Here is a 24,100-nt window from a genome sequence, read left to right as displayed (position 1 = left end):
ATATCTTGTCTCTGTGGTGCAATCGGTTAGCGCGTTCGGCTGTTAACCGAAAGGTTGATGGTTCAAGCCCACCCAGGGACGACCCCTTATAATTTTAGTACATGCACTATTGTAAGTCTTGAAAATAATTTTTAGCATTGCTCGTTTCAACGATTAAATATGTTCTGACATCTCGTTTTTTTGGCGCATGTCGGTAGCACGATCGTTTGCTAACCGAACAGTTGGTAGTTGAATTTCTGCCATTGACAATTGTTTTTAATTTTAATGGAAATAGTATTAAAAACTAGGAAATGCTTTGTTGTCATGCTCGTTTCACAGATTAAATAGTCTGATATCTTGTCTCTGTGGTGCAATCGGTTAGCGCGTTCGGCTGTTAACCGAAAGGTTGATGGTTCAAGCCCACCCAGGGACGAGCCCTTATAATTTTGGTACATGCACTATTGTAAGTCTTGAAAATAATTTTTAGCATTGCTCGTTTCAACGATTAAATATATTCTGACATCTCGTTTTTTTGGCGCTTGTCGGTAGCACGATCGTTTGCTAACCGAACAGTTGGTAGTTGAATTTCTGCCATTGACAATTGTTTTTAATTTTAATGGAAATAGTATTAAAAACTAGGAAATGCTTTGTTGTCATGCTCGTTTCACAGATTAAATAGTCTGATATCTTGTCTCTGTCGCGCAATCGGTTAGCGCGTTCGGCTGTTAACCGAAAGATTGGTGGTTCAAGCCCACCCAGGGACGAGTCCTTATAATTTTCGTACATGCACTATTGTAAGTCTTGAAAATAATTTTTAGCATTGCTCGTTTCAACGATTAAATATATTCTGACAGTCTTTTTGGCACATGTCGGTAGCACGATCGTTTGGTAACCGAACAGTTGGTGGTTGAACTTCTGGCATTGACGTTTGTTTTTAATTTTAATGGAAATAGTATTAAAAACCAGCGAATGATTTGTTGTCATGCTCGTTTCACAGATTAAATAGTCTGATATCTTGTCTCTGTGGTGCAATCGGTTAGCGCCTTCGGCTGTTAACCGAAAGGTTGGTGGTTCAAGCCCACCCAGGGATGAGCCCTTATAATTTTGGCACAGTCACTATGATAACTCTTGAAAATAAATTTTAGTATTGCTCATTTCACAGAATAAATATATTCTGACATCCCGTTTTTTTGGCGCATGTCGGTAGCACGATCGTTTGCTAACCGAACAGTTGGTAGTTCAATTTCCGCCATTAACGATTGTTTTTAATTTTAATAGAAGCAGTATTAACAACCAGCACATGATTTGTTGTCATGCTCGTTTCACAGATTCAATCGTCTGATATGATGTCTCTGTCACTAAATCGGTTAATGCATTCGGCTGTTAATCGAAAAGTTGGCGGTTCAAGCACACCCAAGGACGAGCCCTAATAATTTTGGCACACTCAGTATTATAACTCTTGAAAATAAAACTTTTTCATGCTCGTTTAACAGATTAGGTATTCTGCCATGTTATCTTTGGGGTGCATGGCGGTAGCACGTTCGGTTGGTGACCGAACAGTTGGTGGTTGAACTTCTGGCATTGACGATTGTTTTTAATTTTAATGGAAATAGTATTAAAAACCAGCAAATGTCTTGTTGTCATGCTCGTTTCACAGATTAAATAGTCTGATATCTTGTCTCTGTGGTGCAATCGGTTAGTGCGTTCGGCTGTTAATCGAAAGGTTGGTGGTTCAAGTCCACCCAGGGATGAGTCCTTATAATTTTGGTACATGCACTATTGTAAGTCTTGAAAGTAATTTTTAGCGTTGCTCGTTTCAGCGATTAAATATATTCTGACATTTCATCTTTTTGGCACATGTCGGTAGCACGATCGTTTGGTAACCGAACAGTTGGTGGTTGAACTTCTGGCATTGACGATTGTTTTTAATTTAAATGGAAATAGTATTAAAAACTAGCAAATGCTTTGTTGTCATGCTCGTTTCACAGATTAAATAGTCTGATATCTTGTCTCTGTGGTGCAATCGGTTTGCGCGTTCGGCTGTTAACCGAAAGGTTGGTGGTTCAAGCCCACCCAGGGACGAGAACTTATAATTTTGGCACAGTCACTATGATAACTCTTGAAAATAAATTTTAGTGTTGCTCATTTCACAGATTAAATATATTCTGACATCTCGTTTTTTTGGCGCTTGTCGGTAGCACGATCGTTTGCTAACCGAACAGTTGGTAGTTGAATTTCTGCCATTGACGATTGTTTTTAATTTTAATAGAAATAGTATTAAAAACCAGCAAATGATTTGTTCTCACGCTCGTTTCACAGATTAAATAGTCTGATATCTTGTCTCTGTGGCGCAATCGGTTAGCGTGTTCGGCTGTTAACCGAAAGATTGGTGGTTCAAGCCCACCCAGGGACGAGCCCTTATAATTTTGGTACATGCACTATTGTAAGTCTTGAAAATAATTTTTGGCGTTGCTCGTTTCAGCGATTAAATATATTCTGACATTTCGTCTTTTTGGCACATGTCGGTAGCACGATCGTTTGGTAACCGAACAGTTGGTGGTTAAACTTCTGGCATTGACGATTGTTTTTAATTTTAATGGAAATAGTATTATAAACTAGCAAATGCTTTGTTGTCATGCTCGTTTCACAGATTAAATAGTCTGATATCTTGTCTCTGTGGTGCAATCGGTTAGCGCGTTCGGCTGTTAACCGAAAGATTGGTGGTTCAAGCCCACCCAGGGATGAGTCCTTATAATTTTCGTACATGCACTATTGTAAGTCTTGAAAGTAATTTTTAGCATTGCTCGTTTCAACGATTAAATATATTCTGACAGTCTTTTTGGCACATGTCGGTAGCACGATCGTTTGGTAACCGAACAGTTGGTGGTTGAACTTCTGGCATTGACGATTGTTTTTAATTTTAATGGAAATAGTATTAAATACCAGCAAATGATTTGTTGTCATGCTCGTTTCACAGATTAAAAAGTCTGATATCTTGTCTCTGTGGCGCAATCGGTTAGTGCGTTCGGCTGTTAACTGAAAGGTTGGTGGTTCAAGCCCACCCAGGGATGAGCCCTTATAATTTTGGCACAGTCACTATGATAACTCTTGAAAATAAATTTTAGTATTGCTCATTTCACAGAATAAATATATTCTGACATCTCGTCTTTTTGGCGCATGTCGGTAGCACGATCGTTTGCTAACCGAACAGTTGGTAGTTGAATTTCCGGCATTGATGATTGTTTTTAATTTTAAAAGAAATAGTATTAAAAACCAGCAAATGATTTGTTGTCATGCTCGTTTCACAGATTAAATAGTCTGATATCTTGTCTCTGTGGCGCAATCGGTTAGCGCGTTCGGCTGTTAACCGAAAGGTTGGTGGTTCAAGCCCACCCAGGGATGAGCCCTTATAATTTTAGCACAATCACTAAGGAAACTTTTGAAAACAATTTTTATTGTTGCTCATTTCACAGATTAAGTATATTCTGCCATGTTATTTTTGTGGTGCATGGCGGTAGCACGTTCGGTTGGTAACTGAACAGTTGGTGGTTGAACTTCTGGCATTGACGATTGTTTTTAATTTTAATAGAAATAGTATTAAAAACCAGCAAATATTTTGTTGTCATGCTCGTTTCACAGATTAAATAGTCTGATATCTTGTCTCTGTGGTGCAATCGGTTAGCGCGTTCGGCTGTTATCCGAAAGGTTGATGGTTCAAGCCCACCCAGGGACGAGCCCTTATAATTTTAGTACATGCACTATTGTAAGTCTTGAAAATAATTTTTAGCATTGCTCGTTTCAACGATTAAATATATTCTGACATGTCGTCTTTTTGGCACATGTCGGTAGCACGATCGTTTGGTAACCGAACAGTTGGTGGTTGAACTTCTGGCATTGACAATTGTTTTTAATTTTAATAGAAGCAGTATTAAAAAAGCAGCAAATGATTTGTTGTCATGCTCGTTTCACAGACTAAATAGTCTGATATCTTGTCTCTGTGGCGCAATCGGTTAGCGCGTTCGGCTGTTAACCGAAAGGTTGGTGGTTCAAGCCCACCCAGGGACGAGCACTTATAATTTTGGCACAGTCACTATGATAACTCTTGAAAATAATTTCTAGTATTGCTCATTTCACAGATTAAATATATTCTGACATCTCGTTTTTTTGGCGCTTGTCGGTAGCACGATCGTTTGCTAACCGAACAGTTGGTAGTTGAATTTCTGCCATTGACGATTGTTTTTAATTTTAATAGAAATAGTATTAAAAACCAGCAAATGATTTGTTGTCACGCTCGTTTCACAGATTAAATAGTCTGATATCTTGTCTCTGTGGCGCAATCTGTTAGCGCGTTCGGCTGTTAACCGAAAGATTGGTGGTTCAAGCCCACCCAGGGACGAGTCCTTATAATTTTTGTACATGCACTATTGTAAGTCTTGAAAATAATTTTTAGCATTGCTCGTTTACACGATTAAATATATTCTGACAGTCTTTTTGGCACATGTCGGTAGCACGATCGTTTGGTAACCGAACAGTTGGTAGTTGAACATCTGGCATTGACGATTGTTTTTAATTTTAATAGAAATAGTATTAAAAACCAGCAAATGATTTGTTGTCATGCTCGTTTCACAGATTAAATAGTCTGATATCTTGTCTCTGTGGTGCAATCGGTTAGTGCGTTCGGCTATTAACTGAAAGGTTGGTGGTTCAAGCCCACCCAGGGATGAGCCCTTATAATTTTGGCACAGTCACTATGATAACTCTTGAAAATAAATTTTAGTATTGCTCATTTCACAGATTAAATATATTCTGACATCTCGTTTTTTTGGCGCTTGTCGGTAGCACGATCGTTTGCTAACCGAACAGTTGGTAGTTGAATTTCTGCCATTGACGATTGTTTTTAATTTTAATAGAAATAGTATTAAAAACCAGCAAATGCTTTGTTGTCACGCTCGTTTCACAGATTAAATAGTCTGATATCTTGTCTCTGTGGTGCAATCGGTTAGCGCGTTCGGCTGTTAACCGAAAGATTGGTGGTTCAAGCCCACCCAGGGACGAGTCCTTATAATTTTCGTACATGCACTATTGTAAGTCTTGAAAATAATTTTTAGCATTGCTCGTTTCAACGATTAAATATATTCTGACAGTCTTTTTGGCACATGTCGGTAGCACGATCGTTTGGTAACCGAACAGTTGGTGGTTGAACTTCTGGCATTGACGATTGTTTTTAATTTTAATGGAAATAGTATTAAAAACCAGCAAATGATTTGTTGTCATGCTCGTTTAACAGATTAAATCATCTGATATCTTGTCTCTGTGGTGCAATCGGTGAGCGCGTTCGGCTGTTAACCGCAAGGTTGGTGGTTCAAGTCCACCCAGGGATGAGCCCTTATAATATTGGCACAGTCACTATGATAACTCTTGAAAATAAATTTTAGTATTGCTCATTTCACAGAATAAATATATTCTGACATCTCGTCTTTTTGGCGCATGTCGGTAGCACGATCGTTTGCTAACCGAACAGTTGGTAGTTGAATTTCCGCCATTAACGATTGTTTTTAATTTTAATAGAAGCAGTATTAAAAACCAGCACATGATTTGTTGTCACGCTCGTTTCACAGATTCAATCGTCTGATATGATGTCTCTGTCACTAAATCGGTTAATGCATTCGGCTGTTAATCAAAAAGTTGGTGGTTCAAGCACACCCAGTGACGAGCCCTAATAATTTTGGCACACTCAGTATTATAACTCTTGAAATTAAAACTTTGTCATGCTCGTTTAACAGATTAGGTATTCTGCCATGTTATCTTTGGGGTGCATGGCGGTAGCACGTTCGGTTGGTGACCGAACAGTTGGTGGTTGAAACTCTGGAATCGATGATTGTTTTTAATTTTAATAGAAATAGTATTTAAAACCAGCAAATGTCTTGTTGTCATGCTCGTTTCACAGATTAAATAGTCTGATATCTTGTCTCTGTGGTGCAATCGGTTAGTGCGTTCGGCTGTTAATCGAAAGGTTGGTGGTTCAAGCCCACCCAGGGACGAGTCCTTATAATTTTGGTACATGCACTATTGTAAGTCTTGAAAATAATTTTTAGCGTTGCTCGTTTCAGCGATTAAATATATTCTGACATCTCGTCTTTTTGGCGCATGTCGGTAGCACGATTGTTTGCTAACCGAACAGCTGGTAGTTGAATTTCTGCTATTGACGATTGTTTTTAATTTTAATAGAAGCAGTATTAAAAACCAGCAAATGATTTGTGGTCATGCTCGTTTCACAGATTAAATAGTTTGATATCTTGTCTCTGTGGTGCATTCGGTTAGCGTGTTCGGCTGTTAACCGAAAGGTTGGTGGTTCAAGCCCACCCAGGGATGAGCCCTTATAATTTTGGCACAATCACTAAGAAAACTCTTGAAAACAAATTTTATTGTTGCTCATTTCACAGATTAAATATATTCTGCCATGTTATTTTTGTGGTGCATGGCGGTAGCACGTTCGGTTGGTAACCGAACAGTTGGTGGTTGAACTTCTGGCATTGATGATTGTTTTTAATTTTAATGGAAATAGTATTAACAACTAGCAAATGCTTTGTTGTCATGCTCGTTTCACAGATTAAATAGTCTGATATCTTGTCTCTGTGGTGCAATCGGTTAGCGCGTTCGGCTGTTAACCGAAAGGTTGATGGTTCAAGCCCACCCAGGGACGAGCCCTTATAATTTTAGTACATGCACTATTGTAAGTCTTGAAAATAATTTTTAGCATTGCTCGTTTCAACGATTAAATATATTCTGACATGTCGTCTTTTTGGCACATGTCGGTAGCACGATCGTTTGGTAACCGAACAGTTGGTGGTTGAACTTCTGGCATTGACAATTGTTTTTAATTTTAATAGAAGCAGTATTAAAAAAGCAGCAAATGATTTGTTGTCATGCTCGTTTCACAGGTTAAATAGTCTGATATCTTGTCTCTGTGGCGCAATCGGTTAGCGCGTTCGGCTGTTAACCGAAAGGTTGGTGGTTCTAGCCCACCCAGGGATGAGCCCTTATAAGTTTGGTACATGCACTATTGTAAGTCTTGAAAATAATTTTTAGCATTGCTCGTTTCAACGATTAAATATATTCTGACATCTCGTTTTTTTGGCGCTTGTCGGTAGCACGATCGTTTGCTAACCGAACAGTTGGTAGTTGAATTTCTGCCATTGACGATTGTTTTTAATTTTAATAGAAATAGTATTAAAAACCAGCAAATGATTTGTTGTCATGCTTGTTTCACAGATTAAATAGTCTGATATCTTGTCTCTGTGGTGCAATCGGTTAGTGCGTTCGGCTGTTAACCGAAAGGTTGGTGGTTCAAGCCCACCCAGGGACGAGCACTTATAATTTTGGCACAGTCACTATGATAACTCTTGAAAATAAATTCTAGTATTGCTCATTTCACAGATTAAATATATTCTGACATCTCGTTTTTTTGGCGCTTGTCGGTAGCACGATCGTTTGCTAACCGAACAGTTGGTAGTTGAATTTCTGCCATTGACGATTGTTTTTAATTTTAATAGAAATAGTATTAAAAACCAGCAAATGATTTGTTGTGACGCTTGTTTCACAGATTAAATAGTCTGATATCTTGTCTCTGTGGCGCAATCGGTTAGCGTGTTCGGCTGTTAACCGAAAGATTGGTGGTTCAAGCCCACCCAGGGACGAGTCCTTATAATTTTCGTACATGCACTATTGTAAGTCTTGAAAATAATTTTTAGCATTGCTCGTTTCAACGATTAAATATATTCTGACAGTCTTTTTGGCACATGTCGGTAGCACGATCGTTTGGTAACCGAACAGTTGGTGGTTGAACTTCTGGCATTGACGATTGTTTTTAATTTTAATGGAAATAGTATTAAAAACCAGCAAATGATTTGTTGTCATGCTCGTTTCACAGATTCAATCGTCTGATATGATGTCTCTGTCACTAAATCGGTTAATGCATTCGGCTGTTAATCGAAAAGTTGGTGGTTCAAGCACACCCAGGGACGAGCCCTAATAATTTTGGCACACTCAGTATTATAACTCTTGAAATTAAAACTTTGTCATGCTCGTTTAACAGATTAGGTATTCTGCCATGTTATCTTTGGGGTGCATGGCGGTAGCACGTTCGGTTGGTGACCGAACAGTTGGTGGTTGAAATTCTGGAATCGATGATTGTTTTTAATTTTAATAGAAATAGTATTTAAAACCAGCAAATGTCTTGTTGTCATGCTCGTTTCACAGATTCAATCGTCTGATATGATGTCTCTGTCACTATATCGGTTAATGCATTCGGCTGTTAATCGAAAAGTTGGTGGTTCAAGCACACCCAGTGACGAGCCCTAATAATTTTGGCACAGTCAGTATTATAACTCTTGAAATTAAAACTTTGTCATGCTCGTTTAACAGATTAGGTATTCTGCCATGTTCTCTTTGGGGTGCATGGCGGTAGCACGTTCGGTTGATGACCGAACAGTTGGTGGTTGAACTTCTGGCATTGACGATTGTTTTTAATTTTAATGGAAATAGTATTAAAAACCAGCAAATGTCTTGTTGTCATGCTCGTTTCACAGATTCAATCGTCTGATATGATGTCTCTGTGGTTCAATCGGTTAGTGCGTTCGGCTGTTAATCGAAAGGTTGGTGGTTCAAGCCCACCCAGGGATGAGTCCTTATAATTTTGGTACATGCACTATTGTAAGTCTTGAAAATAATTTTTAGCATTGCTCGTTTCAACGATTAAATATATTCTGACATGTCGTCTTTTTGGCACATGTCGGTAGCACGAGCGTTTGGTAACCGAACAGTTGGTGGTTGAACTTCTGGCATTGACGATTGTTTTTAGTTTTAATAGAAATAGTATTAAAAACCAGCAAATGTCTTGTTGTCATGCTCGTTTCACAGATTAAATAGTCTGATATCTTGTCTCTGTGGTGCAATCGGTTAGTGCGTTCGGCTGTTAATCGAAAGGTTGGTGGTTCAAGCCCACCCAGGGATGAGTCCTTATAATTTTGGTACATGCACTATTGTAAGTCTTGAAAAGAAATTTTAGCGTTGCTCGTTTCAGCGATTAAATATATTCTGACATCTCGTCTTTTTGGCGCATGTCGGTAGCACGATCGTTTGCTAACCGAACAACTGGTAGTTGAATTTCTGCTATTGACGATTGTTTTTAATTTTAATAGAAGCAGTATTAAAAACCAGCAAATGATTTGTTGTCATGCTCGTTTCACAGATTAAATAGTCTGATATCTTGTCTCTGTGGTGCATTCGGTTAGCGTGTTCGGCTGTTAACCGAAAGGTTGGTGGTTCAAGCCCACCCAGGGATGAGCCCTTATAATTTTGGCACAATCACTAAGAAAACTCCTGAAAACAAATTTTAGTGTTGCCCATTTCACAGATTAAATATATTCTGCCATGTTATCTTTGTGGTGCATGGCGGTAGCACGTTCGGTTGGTAACCGAACAGTTGGTGGTTGAACTTCTGGCATTGATGATTGTTTTTAATTTTAATAGAAATAGTATTAAAAACCAGCAAATGATTTGTTCTCACGCTCGTTTCACAGATTAAATAGTCTGATATCTTGTCTCTGTGGCGCAATCGGTTAGCGTGTTCGGCTGTTAACCGAAAGATTGGTGGTTCAAGCCCACCCAGGGACGAGCCCTTATAATTTTAGTACATGCACTATTGTAAGTCTTGAAAATAATTTTTAGCATTGCTCGTTTCAACGATTAAATATATTCTGACATCTCGTTTTTTTGGCGCATGTCGGTAGCACGATCGTTTGCTAACCGAACAGTTGGTAGTTGAATTTCTGCCATTGACAATTGTTTTTAATTTTAATGGAAATAGTATTAAAAACTAGGAAATGCTTTGTTGTCATGCTCGTTTCACAGATTAAATAGTCTGATATCTTGTCTCTGTGGTGCAATCGGTTAGCGCGTTCGGCTGTTAACCGAAAGGTTGATGGTTCAAGCCCACCCAGGGACGAGCCCTTATAATTTTGGTACATGCACTATTGTAAGTCTTGAAAATAATTTTTAGCATTGCTCGTTTCAACGATTAAATATATTCTGACATCTCGTTTTTTTGGCGCTTGTCGGTAGCACGATCGTTTGCTAACCGAACAGTTGGTAGTTGAATTTCTGCCATTGACAATTGTTTTTAATTTTAATGGAAATAGTATTAAAAACTAGGAAATGCTTTGTTGTCATGCTCGTTTCACAGATTAAATAGTCTGATATCTTGTCTCTGTCGCGCAATCGGTTAGCGCGTTCGGCTGTTAACCGAAAGATTGGTGGTTCAAGCCCACCCAGGGACGAGTCCTTATAATTTTCGTACATGCACTATTGTAAGTCTTGAAAATAATTTTTAGCATTGCTCGTTTCAACGATTAAATATATTCTGACAGTCTTTTTGGCACATGTCGGTAGCACGATCGTTTGGTAACCGAACAGTTGGTGGTTGAACTTCTGGCATTGACGTTTGTTTTTAATTTTAATGGAAATAGTATTAAAAACCAGCGAATGATTTGTTGTCATGCTCGTTTCACAGATTAAATAGTCTGATATCTTGTCTCTGTGGTGCAATCGGTTAGCGCCTTCGGCTGTTAACCGAAAGGTTGGTGGTTCAAGCCCACCCAGGGATGAGCCCTTATAATTTTGGCACAGTCACTATGATAACTCTTGAAAATAAATTTTAGTATTGCTCATTTCACAGAATAAATATATTCTGACATCCCGTTTTTTTGGCGCATGTCGGTAGCACGATCGTTTGCTAACCGAACAGTTGGTAGTTCAATTTCCGCCATTAACGATTGTTTTTAATTTTAATAGAAGCAGTATTAACAACCAGCACATGATTTGTTGTCATGCTCGTTTCACAGATTCAATCGTCTGATATGATGTCTCTGTCACTAAATCGGTTAATGCATTCGGCTGTTAATCGAAAAGTTGGCGGTTCAAGCACACCCAAGGACGAGCCCTAATAATTTTGGCACACTCAGTATTATAACTCTTGAAAATAAAACTTTTTCATGCTCGTTTAACAGATTAGGTATTCTGCCATGTTATCTTTGGGGTGCATGGCGGTAGCACGTTCGGTTGGTGACCGAACAGTTGGTGGTTGAACTTCTGGCATTGACGATTGTTTTTAATTTTAATAGAAATAGTATTAAAAACCAGCAAATGTCTTGTTGTCATGCTCGTTTCACAGATTAAATAGTCTGATATCTTGTCTCTGTGGTGCAATCGGTTAGTGCGTTCGGCTGTTAATCGAAAGGTTGGTGGTTCAAGTCCACCCAGGGATGAGTCCTTATAATTTTGGTACATGCACTATTGTAAGTCTTGAAAGTAATTTTTAGCGTTGCTCGTTTCAGCGATTAAATATATTCTGACATTTCATCTTTTTGGCACATGTCGGTAGCACGATCGTTTGGTAACCGAACAGTTGGTGGTTGAACTTCTGGCATTGACGATTGTTTTTAATTTAAATGGAAATAGTATTAAAAACTAGCAAATGCTTTGTTGTCATGCTCGTTTCACAGATTAAATAGTCTGATATCTTGTCTCTGTGGTGCAATCGGTTTGCGCGTTCGGCTGTTAACCGAAAGGTTGGTGGTTCAAGCCCACCCAGGGACGAGAACTTATAATTTTGGCACAGTCACTATGATAACTCTTGAAAATAAATTTTAGTGTTGCTCATTTCACAGATTAAATATATTCTGACATCTCGTTTTTTTGGCGCTTGTCGGTAGCACGATCGTTTGCTAACCGAACAGTTGGTAGTTGAATTTCTGCCATTGACGATTGTTTTTAATTTTAATAGAAATAGTATTAAAAACCAGCAAATGATTTGTTCTCACGCTCGTTTCACAGATTAAATAGTCTGATATCTTGTCTCTGTGGCGCAATCGGTTAGCGTGTTCGGCTGTTAACCGAAAGATTGGTGGTTCAAGCCCACCCAGGGACGAGCCCTTATAATTTTGGTACATGCACTATTGTAAGTCTTGAAAATAATTTTTGGCGTTGCTCGTTTCAGCGATTAAATATATTCTGACATTTCGTCTTTTTGGCACATGTCGGTAGCACGATCGTTTGGTAACCGAACAGTTGGTGGTTAAACTTCTGGCATTGACGATTGTTTTTAATTTTAATGGAAATAGTATTATAAACTAGCAAATGCTTTGTTGTCATGCTCGTTTCACAGATTAAATAGTCTGATATCTTGTCTCTGTGGTGCAATCGGTTAGCGCGTTCGGCTGTTAACCGAAAGATTGGTGGTTCAAGCCCACCCAGGGATGAGTCCTTATAATTTTCGTACATGCACTATTGTAAGTCTTGAAAGTAATTTTTAGCATTGCTCGTTTCAACGATTAAATATATTCTGACAGTCTTTTTGGCACATGTCGGTAGCACGATCGTTTGGTAACCGAACAGTTGGTGGTTGAACTTCTGGCATTGACGATTGTTTTTAACTTTAATGGAAATAGTATTAAATACCAGCAAATGATTTGTTGTCATGCTCGTTTCACAGATTAAAAAGTCTGATATCTTGTCTCTGTGGCGCAATCGGTTAGTGCGTTCGGCTGTTAACTGAAAGGTTGGTGGTTCAAGCCCACCCAGGGATGAGCCCTTATAATTTTGGCACAGTCACTATGATAACTCTTGAAAATAAATTTTAGTATTGCTCATTTCACAGAATAAATATATTCTGACATCTCGTCTTTTTGGCGCATGTCGGTAGCACGATCGTTTGCTAACCGAACAGTTGGTAGTTGAATTTCCGCCATTGATGATTGTTTTTAATTTTAAAAGAAATAGTATTAAAAACCAGCAAATGATTTGTTGTCATGCTCGTTTCACAGATTAAATAGTCTGATATCTTGTCTCTGTGGCGCAATCGGTTAGCGCGTTCGGCTGTTAACCGAAAGGTTGGTGGTTCAAGCCCACCCAGGGATGAGCCCTTATAATTTTAGCACAATCACTAAGGAAACTTTTGAAAACAATTTTTATTGTTGCTCATTTCACAGATTAAGTATATTCTGCCATGTTATTTTTGTGGTGCATGGCGGTAGCACGTTCGGTTGGTAACTGAACAGTTGGTGGTTGAACTTCTGGCATTGACGATTGTTTTTAATTTTAATAGAAATAGTATTAAAAACCAGCAAATATTTTGTTGTCATGCTCGTTTCACAGATTAAATAGTCTGATATCTTGTCTCTGTGGTGCAATCGGTTAGCGCGTTCGGCTGTTATCCGAAAGGTTGATGGTTCAAGCCCACCCAGGGACGAGCCCTTATAATTTTAGTACATGCACTATTGTAAGTCTTGAAAATAATTTTTAGCATTGCTCGTTTCAACGATTAAATATATTCTGACATGTCGTCTTTTTGGCACATGTCGGTAGCACGATCGTTTGGTAACCGAACAGTTGGTGGTTGAACTTCTGGCATTGACAATTGTTTTTAATTTTAATAGAAGCAGTATTAAAAAAGCAGCAAATGATTTGTTGTCATGCTCGTTTCACAGACTAAATAGTCTGATATCTTGTCTCTGTGGCGCAATCGGTTAGCGCGTTCGGCTGTTAACCGAAAGGTTGGTGGTTCAAGCCCACCCAGGGACGAGCACTTATAATTTTGGCACAGTCACTATGATAACTCTTGAAAATAATTTCTAGTATTGCTCATTTCACAGATTAAATATATTCTGACATCTCGTTTTTTTGGCGCTTGTCGGTAGCACGATCGTTTGCTAACCGAACAGTTGGTAGTTGAATTTCTGCCATTGACGATTGTTTTTAATTTTAATAGAAATAGTATTAAAAACCAGCAAATGATTTGTTGTCACGCTCGTTTCACAGATTAAATAGTCTGATATCTTGTCTCTGTGGCGCAATCTGTTAGCGCGTTCGGCTGTTAACCGAAAGATTGGTGGTTCAAGCCCACCCAGGGACGAGTCCTTATAATTTTTGTACATGCACTATTGTAAGTCTTGAAAATAATTTTTAGCATTGCTCGTTTACACGATTAAATATATTCTGACAGTCTTTTTGGCACATGTCGGTAGCACGATCGTTTGGTAACCGAACAGTTGGTAGTTGAACATCTGGCATTGACGATTGTTTTTAATTTTAATAGAAATAGTATTAAAAACCAGCAAATGATTTGTTGTCATGCTCGTTTCACAGATTAAATAGTCTGATATCTTGTCTCTGTGGTGCAATCGGTTAGTGCGTTCGGCTATTAACTGAAAGGTTGGTGGTTCAAGCCCACCCAGGGATGAGCCCTTATAATTTTGGCACAGTCACTATGATAACTCTTGAAAATAAATTTTAGTATTGCTCATTTCACAGATTAAATATATTCTGACATCTCGTTTTTTTGGCGCTTGTCGGTAGCACGATCGTTTGCTAACCGAACAGTTGGTAGTTGAATTTCTGCCATTGACGATTGTTTTTAATTTTAATAGAAATAGTATTAAAAACCAGCAAATGCTTTGTTGTCACGCTCGTTTCACAGATTAAATAGTCTGATATCTTGTCTCTGTGGTGCAATCGGTTAGCGCGTTCGGCTGTTAACCGAAAGATTGGTGGTTCAAGCCCACCCAGGGACGAGTCCTTATAATTTTCGTACATGCACTATTGTAAGTCTTGAAAATAATTTTTAGCATTGCTCGTTTCAACGATTAAATATATTCTGACAGTCTTTTTGGCACATGTCGGTAGCACGATCGTTTGGTAACCGAACAGTTGGTGGTTGAACTTCTGGCATTGACGATTGTTTTTAATTTTAATGGAAATAGTATTAAAAACCAGCAAATGATTTGTTGTCATGCTCGTTTAACAGATTAAATCATCTGATATCTTGTCTCTGTGGTGCAATCGGTGAGCGCGTTCGGCTGTTAACCGCAAGGTTGGTGGTTCAAGTCCACCCAGGGATGAGCCCTTATAATATTGGCACAGTCACTATGATAACTCTTGAAAATAAATTTTAGTATTGCTCATTTCACAGAATAAATATATTCTGACATCTCGTCTTTTTGGCGCATGTCGGTAGCACGATCGTTTGCTAACCGAACAGTTGGTAGTTGAATTTCCGCCATTAACGATTGTTTTTAATTTTAATAGAAGCAGTATTAAAAACCAGCACATGATTTGTTGTCATGCTCGTTTCACAGATTCAATCGTCTGATATGATGTCTCTGTCACTAAATCGGTTAATGCATTCGGCTGTTAATCAAAAAGTTGGTGGTTCAAGCACACCCAGTGACGAGCCCTAATAATTTTGGCACACTCAGTATTATAACTCTTGAAATTAAAACTTTGTCATGCTCGTTTAACAGATTAGGTATTCTGCCATGTTATCTTTGGGGTGCATGGCGGTAGCACGTTCGGTTGGTGACCGAACAGTTGGTGGTTGAAACTCTGGAATCGATGATTGTTTTTAATTTTAATAGAAATAGTATTTAAAACCAGCAAATGTCTTGTTGTCATGCTCGTTTCACAGATTAAATAGTCTGATATCTTGTCTCTGTGGTGCAATCGGTTAGTGCGTTCGGCTGTTAATCGAAAGGTTGGTGGTTCAAGCCCACCCAGGGACGAGTCCTTATAATTTTGGTACATGCACTATTGTAAGTCTTGAAAATAATTTTTAGCGTTGCTCGTTTCAGCGATTAAATATATTCTGACATCTCGTCTTTTTGGCGCATGTCGGTAGCACGATTGTTTGCTAACCGAACAGCTGGTAGTTGAATTTCTGCTATTGACGATTGTTTTTAATTTTAATAGAAGCAGTATTAAAAACCAGCAAATGATTTGTGGTCATGCTCGTTTCACAGATTAAATAGTTTGATATCTTGTCTCTGTGGTGCATTCGGTTAGCGTGTTCGGCTGTTAACCGAAAGGTTGGTGGTTCAAGCCCACCCAGGGATGAGCCCTTATAATTTTGGCACAATCACTAAGAAAACTCTTGAAAACAAATTTTATTGTTGCTCATTTCACAGATTAAATATATTCTGCCATGTTATTTTTGTGGTGCATGGCGGTAGCACGTTCGGTTGGTAACCGAACAGTTGGTGGTTGAACTTCTGGCATTGATGATTGTTTTTAATTTTAATGGAAATAGTATTAACAACTAGCAAATGCTTTGTTGTCATGCTCGTTTCACAGATTAAATAGTCTGATATCTTGTCTCTGTGGTGCAATCGGTTAGCGCGTTCGGCTGTTAACCGAAAGGTTGATGGTTCAAGCCCACCCAGGGACGAGCCCTTATAATTTTAGTACATGCACTATTGTAAGTCTTGAAAATAATTTTTAGCATTGCTCGTTTCAACGATTAAATATATTCTGACATGTCGTCTTTTTGGCACATGTCGGTAGCACGATCGTTTGGTAACCGAACAGTTGGTGGTTGAACTTCTGGCATTGACAATTGTTTTTAATTTTAATAGAAGCAGTATTAAAAAAGCAGCAAATGATTTGTTGTCATGCTCGTTTCACAGGTTAAATAGTCTGATATCTTGTCTCTGTGGCGCAATCGGTTAGCGCGTTCGGCTGTTAACCGAAAGGTTGGTGGTTCTAGCCCACCCAGGGATGAGCCCTTATAAGTTTGGTACATGCACTATTGTAAGTCTTGAAAATAATTTTTAGCATTGCTCGTTTCAACGATTAAATATATTCTGACATCTCGTTTTTTTGGCGCTTGTCGGTAGCACGATCGTTTGCTAACCGAACAGTTGGTAGTTGAATTTCTGCCATTGACGATTGTTTTTAATTTTAATAGAAATAGTATTAAAAACCAGCAAATGATTTGTTGTCATGCTTGTTTCACAGATTAAATAGTCTGATATCTTGTCTCTGTGGTGCAATCGGTTAGTGCGTTCGGCTGTTAACCGAAAGGTTGGTGGTTCAAGCCCACCCAGGGACGAGCACTTATAATTTTGGCACAGTCACTATGATAACTCTTGAAAATAAATTCTAGTATTGCTCATTTCACAGATTAAATATATTCTGACATCTCGTTTTTTTGGCGCTTGTCGGTAGCACGATCGTTTGCTAACCGAACAGTTGGTAGTTGAATTTCTGCCATTGACGATTGTTTTTAATTTTAATAGAAATAGTATTAAAAACCAGCAAATGATTTGTTGTGACGCTTGTTTCACAGATTAAATAGTCTGATATCTTGTCTCTGTGGCGCAATCGGTTAGCGTGTTCGGCTGTTAACCGAAAGATTGGTGGTTCAAGCCCACCCAGGGACGAGTCCTTATAATTTTCGTACATGCACTATTGTAAGTCTTGAAAATAATTTTTAGCATTGCTCGTTTCAACGATTAAATATATTCTGACAGTCTTTTTGGCACATGTCGGTAGCACGATCGTTTGGTAACCGAACAGTTGGTGGTTGAACTTCTGGCATTGACGATTGTTTTTAATTTTAATGGAAATAGTATTAAAAACCAGCAAATGATTTGTTGTCATGCTCGTTTCACAGATTCAATCGTCTGATATGATGTCTCTGTCACTAAATCGGTTAATGCATTCGGCTGTTAATCGAAAAGTTGGTGGTTCAAGCACACCCAGGGACGAGCCCTAATAATTTTGGCACACTCAGTATTATAACTCTTGAAATTAAAACTTTGTCATGCTCGTTTAACAGATTAGGTATTCTGCCATGTTATCTTTGGGGTGCATGGCGGTAGCACGTTCGGTTGGTGACCGAACAGTTGGTGGTTGAAATTCTGGAATCGATGATTGTTTTTAATTTTAATAGAAATAGTATTTAAAACCAGCAAATGTCTTGTTGTCATGCTCGTTTCACAGATTCAATCGTCTGATATGATGTCTCTGTCACTATATCGGTTAATGCATTCGGCTGTTAATCGAAAAGTTGGTGGTTCAAGCCCACCCAGGGACGAGTCCTTATAATTTTGGTACATGCACTATTGTAAGTCTTGAAAATAATTTTTAGCGTTGCTCGTTTCAGCGATTAAATATATTCTGACATCTCGTCTTTTTGGCGCATGTCGGTAGCACGATTGTTTGCTAACCGAACAGCTGGTAGTTGAATTTCTGCTATTGACGATTGTTTTTAATTTTAATAGAAGCAGTATTAAAAACCAGCAAATGATTTGTGGTCATGCTCGTTTCACAGATTAAATAGTTTGATATCTTGTCTCTGTGGTGCATTCGGTTAGCGTGTTCGGCTGTTAACCGAAAGGTTGGTGGTTCAAGCCCACCCAGGGATGAGCCCTTATAATTTTGGCACAATCACTAAGAAAACTCTTGAAAACAAATTTTATTGTTGCTCATTTCACAGATTAAATATATTCTGCCATGTTATTTTTGTGGTGCATGGCGGTAGCACGTTCGGTTGGTAACCGAACAGTTGGTGGTTGAACTTCTGGCATTGATGATTGTTTTTAATTTTAATGGAAATAGTATTAACAACTAGCAAATGCTTTGTTGTCATGCTCGTTTCACAGATTAAATAGTCTGATATCTTGTCTCTGTGGTGCAATCGGTTAGCGCGTTCGGCTGTTAACCGAAAGGTTGATGGTTCAAGCCCACCCAGGGACGAGCCCTTATAATTTTAGTACATGCACTATTGTAAGTCTTGAAAATAATTTTTAGCATTGCTCGTTTCAACGATTAAATATATTCTGACATGTCGTCTTTTTGGCACATGTCGGTAGCACGATCGTTTGGTAACCGAACAGTTGGTGGTTGAACTTCTGGCATTGACGATTGTTTTTAATTTTAATGGAAATAGTATTAAAAACCAGCAAATGATTTGTTGTCATGCTCGTTTCACAGATTCAATCGTCTGATATGATGTCTCTGTCACTAAATCGGTTAATGCATTCGGCTGTTAATCGAAAAGTTGGTGGTTCAAGCACACCCAGGGACGAGCCCTAATAATTTTGGCACACTCAGTATTATAACTCTTGAAATTAAAACTTTGTCATGCTCGTTTAACAGATTAGGTATTCTGCCATGTTATCTTTGGGGTGCATGGCGGTAGCACGTTCGGTTGGTGACCGAACAGTTGGTGGTTGAAATTCTGGAATCGATGATTGTTTTTAATTTTAATAGAAATAGTATTTAAAACCAGCAAATGTCTTGTTGTCATGCTCGTTTCACAGATTCAATCGTCTGATATGATGTCTCTGTCACTATATCGGTTAATGCATTCGGCTGTTAATCGAAAAGTTGGTGGTTCAAGCCCACCCAGGGACGAGTCCTTATAATTTTGGTACATGCACTATTGTAAGTCTTGAAAATAATTTTTAGCGTTGCTCGTTTCAGCGATTAAATATATTCTGACATCTCGTCTTTTTGGCGCATGTCGGTAGCACGATTGTTTGCTAACCGAACAGCTGGTAGTTGAATTTCTGCTATTGACGATTGTTTTTAATTTTAATAGAAGCAGTATTAAAAACCAGCAAATGATTTGTGGTCATGCTCGTTTCACAGATTAAATAGTTTGATATCTTGTCTCTGTGGTGCATTCGGTTAGCGTGTTCGGCTGTTAACCGAAAGGTTGGTGGTTCAAGCCCACCCAGGGATGAGCCCTTATAATTTTGGCACAATCACTAAGAAAACTCTTGAAAACAAATTTTATTGTTGCTCATTTCACAGATTAAATATATTCTGCCATGTTATTTTTGTGGTGCATGGCGGTAGCACGTTCGGTTGGTAACCGAACAGTTGGTGGTTGAACTTCTGGCATTGATGATTGTTTTTAATTTTAATGGAAATAGTATTAACAACTAGCAAATGCTTTGTTGTCATGCTCGTTTCACAGATTAAATAGTCTGATATCTTGTCTCTGTGGTGCAATCGGTTAGCGCGTTCGGCTGTTAACCGAAAGGTTGATGGTTCAAGCCCACCCAGGGACGAGCCCTTATAATTTTAGTACATGCACTATTGTAAGTCTTGAAAATAATTTTTAGCATTGCTCGTTTCAACGATTAAATATATTCTGACATGTCGTCTTTTTGGCACATGTCGGTAGCACGATCGTTTGGTAACCGAACAGTTGGTGGTTGAACTTCTGGCATTGACAATTGTTTTTAATTTTAATAGAAGCAGTATTAAAAAAGCAGCAAATGATTTGTTGTCATGCTCGTTTCACAGGTTAAATAGTCTGATATCTTGTCTCTGTGGCGCAATCGGTTAGCGCGTTCGGCTGTTAACCGAAAGGTTGGTGGTTCTAGCCCACCCAGGGATGAGCCCTTATAAGTTTGGTACATGCACTATTGTAAGTCTTGAAAATAATTTTTAGCATTGCTCGTTTCAACGATTAAATATATTCTGACATCTCGTTTTTTTGGCGCTTGTCGGTAGCACGATCGTTTGCTAACCGAACAGTTGGTAGTTGAATTTCTGCCATTGACGATTGTTTTTAATTTTAATAGAAATAGTATTAAAAACCAGCAAATGATTTGTTGTCATGCTTGTTTCACAGATTAAATAGTCTGATATCTTGTCTCTGTGGTGCAATCGGTTAGTGCGTTCGGCTGTTAACCGAAAGGTTGGTGGTTCAAGCCCACCCAGGGACGAGCACTTATAATTTTGGCACAGTCACTATGATAACTCTTGAAAATAAATTCTAGTATTGCTCATTTCACAGATTAAATATATTCTGACATCTCGTTTTTTTGGCGCTTGTCGGTAGCACGATCGTTTGCTAACCGAACAGTTGGTAGTTGAATTTCTGCCATTGACGATTGTTTTTAATTTTAATAGAAATAGTATTAAAAACCAGCAAATGATTTGTTGTGACGCTTGTTTCACAGATTAAATAGTCTGATATCTTGTCTCTGTGGCGCAATCGGTTAGCGTGTTCGGCTGTTAACCGAAAGATTGGTGGTTCAAGCCCACCCAGGGACGAGTCCTTATAATTTTCGTACATGCACTATTGTAAGTCTTGAAAATAATTTTTAGCATTGCTCGTTTCAACGATTAAATATATTCTGACAGTCTTTTTGGCACATGTCGGTAGCACGATCGTTTGGTAACCGAACAGTTGGTGGTTGAACTTCTGGCATTGACGATTGTTTTTAATTTTAATGGAAATAGTATTAAAAACCAGCAAATGATTTGTTGTCATGCTCGTTTCACAGATTCAATCGTCTGATATGATGTCTCTGTCACTAAATCGGTTAATGCATTCGGCTGTTAATCGAAAAGTTGGTGGTTCAAGCACACCCAGGGACGAGCCCTAATAATTTTGGCACACTCAGTATTATAACTCTTGAAATTAAAACTTTGTCATGCTCGTTTAACAGATTAGGTATTCTGCCATGTTATCTTTGGGGTGCATGGCGGTAGCACGTTCGGTTGGTGACCGAACAGTTGGTGGTTGAAATTCTGGAATCGATGATTGTTTTTAATTTTAATAGAAATAGTATTTAAAACCAGCAAATGTCTTGTTGTCATGCTCGTTTCACAGATTCAATCGTCTGATATGATGTCTCTGTCACTATATCGGTTAATGCATTCGGCTGTTAATCGAAAAGTTGGTGGTTCAAGCACACCCAGTGACGAGCCCTAATAATTTTGGCACAGTCAGTATTATAACTCTTGAAATTAAAACTTTGTCATGCTCGTTTAACAGATTAGGTATTCTGCCATGTTCTCTTTGGGGTGCATGGCGGTAGCACGTTCGGTTGATGACCGAACAGTTGGTGGTTGAACTTCTGGCATTGACGATTGTTTTTAATTTTAATGGAAATAGTATTAAAAACCAGCAAATGTCTTGTTGTCATGCTCGTTTCACAGATTCAATCGTCTGATATGATGTCTCTGTGGTTCAATCGGTTAGTGCGTTCGGCTGTTAATCGAAAGGTTGGTGGTTCAAGCCCACCCAGGGATGAGTCCTTATAATTTTGGTACATGCACTATTGTAAGTCTTGAAAATAATTTTTAGCATTGCTCGTTTCAACGATTAAATATATTCTGACATGTCGTCTTTTTGGCACATGTCGGTAGCACGAGCGTTTGGTAACCGAACAGTTGGTGGTTGAACTTCTGGCATTGACGATTGTTTTTAGTTTTAATAGAAATAGTATTAAAAACCAGCAAATGTCTTGTTGTCATGCTCGTTTCACAGATTAAATAGTCTGATATCTTGTCTCTGTGGTGCAATCGGTTAGTGCGTTCGGCTGTTAATCGAAAGGTTGGTGGTTCAAGCCCACCCAGGGATGAGTCCTTATAATTTTGGTACATGCACTATTGTAAGTCTTGAAAAGAAATTTTAGCGTTGCTCGTTTCAGCGATTAAATATATTCTGACATCTCGTCTTTTTGGCGCATGTCGGTAGCACGATCGTTTGCTAACCGAACAACTGGTAGTTGAATTTCTGCTATTGACGATTGTTTTTAATTTTAATAGAAGCAGTATTAAAAACCAGCAAATGATTTGTTGTCATGCTCGTTTCACAGATTAAATAGTCTGATATCTTGTCTCTGTGGTGCATTCGGTTAGCGTGTTCGGCTGTTAACCGAAAGGTTGGTGGTTCAAGCCCACCCAGGGATGAGCCCTTATAATTTTGGCACAATCACTAAGAAAACTCCTGAAAACAAATTTTAGTGTTGCCCATTTCACAGATTAAATATATTCTGCCATGTTATCTTTGTGGTGCATGGCGGTAGCACGTTCGGTTGGTAACCGAACAGTTGGTGGTTGAACTTCTGGCATTGATGATTGTTTTTAATTTTAATAGAAATAGTATTAAAAACCAGCAAATGATTTGTTCTCACGCTCGTTTCACAGATTAAATAGTCTGATATCTTGTCTCTGTGGCGCAATCGGTTAGCGTGTTCGGCTGTTAACCGAAAGATTGGTGGTTCAAGCCCACCCAGGGACGAGCCCTTATAATTTTAGTACATGCACTATTGTAAGTCTTGAAAATAATTTTTAGCATTGCTCGTTTCAACGATTAAATATATTCTGACATCTCGTTTTTTTGGCGCTTGTCGGTAGCACGATCGTTTGCTAACCGAACAGTTGGTAGTTGAATTTCTGCCATTGACAATTGTTTTTAATTTTAATGGAAATAGTATTAAAAACTAGGAAATGCTTTGTTGTCATGCTCGTTTCACAGATTAAATAGTCTGATATCTTGTCTCTGTCGCGCAATCGGTTAGCGCGTTCGGCTGTTAACCGAAAGATTGGTGGTTCAAGCCCACCCAGGGACGAGTCCTTATAATTTTCGTACATGCACTATTGTAAGTCTTGAAAATAATTTTTAGCATTGCTCGTTTCAACGATTAAATATATTCTGACAGTCTTTTTGGCACATGTCGGTAGCACGATCGTTTGGTAACCGAACAGTTGGTGGTTGAACTTCTGGCATTGACGTTTGTTTTTAATTTTAATGGAAATAGTATTAAAAACCAGCGAATGATTTGTTGTCATGCTCGTTTCACAGATTAAATAGTCTGATATCTTGTCTCTGTGGTGCAATCGGTTAGCGCCTTCGGCTGTTAACCGAAAGGTTGGTGGTTCAAGCCCACCCAGGGATGAGCCCTTATAATTTTGGCACAGTCACTATGATAACTCTTGAAAATAAATTTTAGTATTGCTCATTTCACAGAATAAATATATTCTGACATCCCGTTTTTTTGGCGCATGTCGGTAGCACGATCGTTTGCTAACCGAACAGTTGGTAGTTCAATTTCCGCCATTAACGATTGTTTTTAATTTTAATAGAAGCAGTATTAACAACCAGCACATGATTTGTTGTCATGCTCGTTTCACAGATTCAATCGTCTGATATGATGTCTCTGTCACTAAATCGGTTAATGCATTCGGCTGTTAATCGAAAAGTTGGCGGTTCAAGCACACCCAAGGACGAGCCCTAATAATTTTGGCACACTCAGTATTATAACTCTTGAAAATAAAACTTTTTCATGCTCGTTTAACAGATTAGGTATTCTGCCATGTTATCTTTGGGGTGCATGGCGGTAGCACGTTCGGTTGGTGACCGAACAGTTGGTGGTTGAACTTCTGGCATTGACGATTGTTTTTAATTTTAATGGAAATAGTATTAAAAACCAGCAAATGTCTTGTTGTCATGCTCGTTTCACAGATTAAATAGTCTGAT

The 24,100-nt window shown here is 38.6% G+C and overlaps 6 non-coding genes across 6 annotated transcripts; all 6 read left to right on the top strand.

Moving 5' to 3' along the window:
- Window positions 1-3,307: 3,307 nt before the first annotated feature.
- Trnan-guu (transfer RNA asparagine (anticodon GUU)) lies at window positions 3,308-3,381 on the top strand. The gene has a single exon. It is a non-coding gene; the product is annotated as a tRNA-Asn (tRNA).
- A 589-nt stretch (window positions 3,382-3,970) lies between these two features.
- Window positions 3,971-4,044, top strand: Trnan-guu (transfer RNA asparagine (anticodon GUU)). Its single transcript has one exon. It is a non-coding gene; the product is annotated as a tRNA-Asn (tRNA).
- Window positions 4,045-4,628: 584 nt separating this feature from the next.
- On the top strand, window positions 4,629-4,702 carry Trnan-auu (transfer RNA asparagine (anticodon AUU)). Its single transcript has one exon. It is a non-coding gene; the product is annotated as a tRNA-Asn (tRNA).
- Window positions 4,703-12,880: 8,178 nt separating this feature from the next.
- On the top strand, window positions 12,881-12,954 carry Trnan-guu (transfer RNA asparagine (anticodon GUU)). The gene has a single exon. It is a non-coding gene; the product is annotated as a tRNA-Asn (tRNA).
- Window positions 12,955-13,543: 589 nt separating this feature from the next.
- Trnan-guu (transfer RNA asparagine (anticodon GUU)) lies at window positions 13,544-13,617 on the top strand. The gene has a single exon. It is a non-coding gene; the product is annotated as a tRNA-Asn (tRNA).
- A 584-nt stretch (window positions 13,618-14,201) lies between these two features.
- Window positions 14,202-14,275, top strand: Trnan-auu (transfer RNA asparagine (anticodon AUU)). The gene has a single exon. It is a non-coding gene; the product is annotated as a tRNA-Asn (tRNA).
- The last annotated feature ends 9,825 nt before the right edge of the window (window positions 14,276-24,100 follow it).

This window comes from Watersipora subatra, chromosome 8 (genome assembly GCF_963576615.1).
Source record: "Watersipora subatra chromosome 8, tzWatSuba1.1, whole genome shotgun sequence".
Classification (NCBI taxonomy): domain Eukaryota; kingdom Metazoa; phylum Bryozoa; class Gymnolaemata; order Cheilostomatida; family Watersiporidae; genus Watersipora; species Watersipora subatra.
Note: the sequence above shows the minus strand (reverse complement) of the source record. Positions and strands in the feature narration are given on the sequence as shown.